Source organism: Triticum dicoccoides, chromosome 5B, assembly GCF_002162155.2.
Source record: "Triticum dicoccoides isolate Atlit2015 ecotype Zavitan chromosome 5B, WEW_v2.0, whole genome shotgun sequence".
NCBI classification, from domain to species: domain Eukaryota; kingdom Viridiplantae; phylum Streptophyta; class Magnoliopsida; order Poales; family Poaceae; genus Triticum; species Triticum dicoccoides.
In genome coordinates, this window is record NC_041389.1 from 364,577,022 (window position 1) to 364,580,343 (window position 3,322).

A 3,322-nucleotide genomic window follows, 5' to 3' on the forward strand; every position below is an offset into this window, starting at 1 on the left:
CGGTGGGGGTGGATGAACAGGACCCCGTGGCGTTGCCTCTCGATGAACAGGACCCCGATCGATTGGGCCGGTTGGGGCTAGATGAACATGACCCCGTGGAGGGATGGATGAACAGGACGACCCCGTGGAGGGGTGGATGAACAGTAGACGGTGGAGGGGTGGATGAACAGTAGCCCGTGGAGGGGTGGTTGAACAGGAGCCCGTGGAGAGGGGTGGTTGAACAGTAGCCGGTGGAGTAGCGTGCAGTGGAGGCTGCATGAACAGGATCCCGTGGATGAAGAATCGCATGTGGTTGGCTGGAGGAGGTTGACGGTGGAGATGAACAGTATCCCGTGGAGTCCCATTTTGTGGTACGCCACACCCCTCCCGTTGAACAGGACCCCCGTTTCGACCGTAGCGCTCCAACACAAGTCCGTTTCATCCATTTTGCGGTACGCCACACCCCTCCCGATCAACAGGACCCCGTTTCGACTATAGGAGGTCCAACACAAGTCCGTTTCCTCCATTTTGCGGTACGCCAGACCGCTCCCGATGAACAGGATCCTGTTTCAAACGTGGCCGGTCGAACACAAGGTCGGTTCCTCCGTTCTGTGGTACACCAGGCCTCGTTTCCATCGCATGGTCCGTCCAAGGCCTCCCGATGAACACGACGATGCATTTCGTTCCAACCCAGCCGGTTGGCTCCCCATGAACACGACGACGACGCTGTTTCTCCGTTCTGACACAGCCATGTGCACGAGCCCTGGCTGTACATATGCATGAGTAGGCGTTCGAGACCCCGCCCGTATGTACATACATGGCTGTATTTTCTTTCTTGCACCCTGGCCGTTGTACGTACATGTACATGCTACGTGCACGCCTCTACTACGACACGTGCGCGCCTCTACTACGACACGTGTGCGCCTCTACATCGACCAGTATGTACGTACACGTTCACGACCAGAATGACAACGCTACGTATGCTTCGACTAGGTGGGTCCCGGCTGTCAGGCACTTCCTTGCATGGGAAGATGTAGCTGGTGGGTCCCAGCAGTCAGGGGGGAGAATCGTTCTTTTTTTGCCCGGACGCACTTCCTTGCGTGCGAAGGTGTAGCTGGTGGGTCCCAGCAGTCAGGGAGGAACGTTTTTTTTCCGTGAAATACGGTGGCCCGTCCGATGGGTCCCTGCTGTCAGGTGGAGGAATAATTATTTTGCGCATAATAAGGAATCACTTCCTTGCGGCCGCCGTGGACCCAGCTGTCCGCCTCTCCACGTACAGTACTCTTCCGATGGAAGTCGTTCCTTGACCACGTTGACCACGCTGCGTGAAGAGCACCAGGGCGGTGGACGACAGTGAGGCCTAGGAAGGGGAGACGCAGAGCCGGGGAAGACGCGGCAGTGGAAGCCCGCACGGAGAGGAGTACGAGGGTTCACTGGTTCGACTGCAATGTGAGGCTGTCATCACTGTAGGGCCTGGCAAGCGATGGGAATAGTAGGGGGCGGTGAGGCCTCCGCGGCAGCACAGCCGGCCACGGGAGGTAGGAGCATGCGGCACGACCGGTGCTGCTTTGGGCGGCTGGAGCAAGAAGACCAGAGGTTGAAGAAGCACTACGACCGTTGGATGGACATCGTATGGTCACTGGAGCTAGAATCGTTCATATTGACTAAGTTGACAAAGCCCTCCGTCCCCGTCAACTTAATAGGCCCACAAGTCATCCTCCCACCAAGGTGGGTCCCAGCTAGCAGGGGGAGTATTCATTTTTTTGTGCGTAATAAGGAGGCACTTCCGGTGGGTCCGAGCTGACAGCGGGGGGAACACTTTTTTGCGAAATACGGTGGCCCTTCCGGTGGGTCCCAGCAGTCAGGGGGAAATGTTTTATTCGCGAAATACTGGTGGCCCATCCAGTGGGTCCCTGCTATCAGGTGGAGGAATAATTATTTTCCACGTAATAAGGAGGCACTTCCTTGCGGCTGCCGTGGACCCAGCTGTCAACCTCTCCACGTATAGTACTCTTCCGATGGAAGTCGGTCGTTGACCACATTGACCATGCCGCGCCGAGAGTACCACGGCGATGGACGACGGCGAGGCCTAGGAAGGGGACGCGGAGCCGGGGAAGACGCGGCAATGGATTCCCACACGGAGAGCAGTACGAGGGTTCACTGGTTTGGCTGCATTGTAAGGCTGCCGTCGCCACAGAATAACAGGGGGTGTGGGTGAGTGGAGGTATGGCCTGGCCAGTGGTGGGAGTAGTATGGGGGCGGTGAGGCCTCCGCGGTAGCATAGCCGTCCACGAGAGGCAGGAGTAGGTGACACGACCGACGCTGCTTTGGGCGGCTGGAGCAAGAAGACCAGAGGTTGAAGAAGCACTATGGCCGTTGGATGGACATCATACGGTCACTGGAGTATTCACTACTTTGACAAATCCCACCATCCCCGTCAACTTAGTAGGCCCACAAGTCAGCCCAACAATATGGTGGGTCCTAGCTAGCAGGGGGTATTCATTTTTTGGGGCGTAATAAGGAGGCACTTCCTTGCGTGCGAAGATATAGCTGGTGGGTTCGATCTGTCAGCGGGGGGAACGTTTTTTCGCAAAATACAGAGGCCCTTCCTGTGGGTCCTAGCTGTCAGGTGGAGGAATCTTTATTTTGCTCGTAATAAGGAGGCATTTCCTTGTGTGCGGCCGTGGACCCAGCTGTCAGCCTCTCCACGTATAGTCCACTTCCGATGGATATCGTTCATTGACCATGTTGACCAGGCCGCGCCGAGAGCACCAGGGCGGTGGACGACGGCGAGGCCTAGGAAGGGAAAGAGACGGTGCCAGGGAATACTCGGTAGTTGTTTCCCACGCGGAGGAGTACAAGGGTTTACTGGTTCGTCTGTCATCCCCGGAGAATAACAACAGGTGTTGGTGAGTAGAGGGATGGCTAAGCCAGCGATGGGAGTACAATGGGGCCGTGAGGCCTGCGCGGCAGCATAGCCGGCCGCGGGAGGAGGGAGCATGCAGTCCCGCCGACGCTTGTTTGAGTGGCTGGAGCGTGAAGAGTAGAGATTGAAGAAGCACGACAACCGTTGGATGGACATCCAACAGTCACTACTCTCGTGTGTTGACTAAGTCTATAGGGCGTTGCGTGTGAGTCAACCTTTTTTTTATGAAAGCATACGCGTCAACCTGTAGTAGGCGCACAAGTCAGCCTCAAATCTATGGAAAAGAGCATACAACCCATATGCCATTATTTATAATAATGTACAACCCATTTGCTAATTCTTAAGAATTTTTTTGGAGTCCATCTTCTTTATGTTAGCATTACACCCCATATTGTGGCCACGGTTAAAAAGTGTACG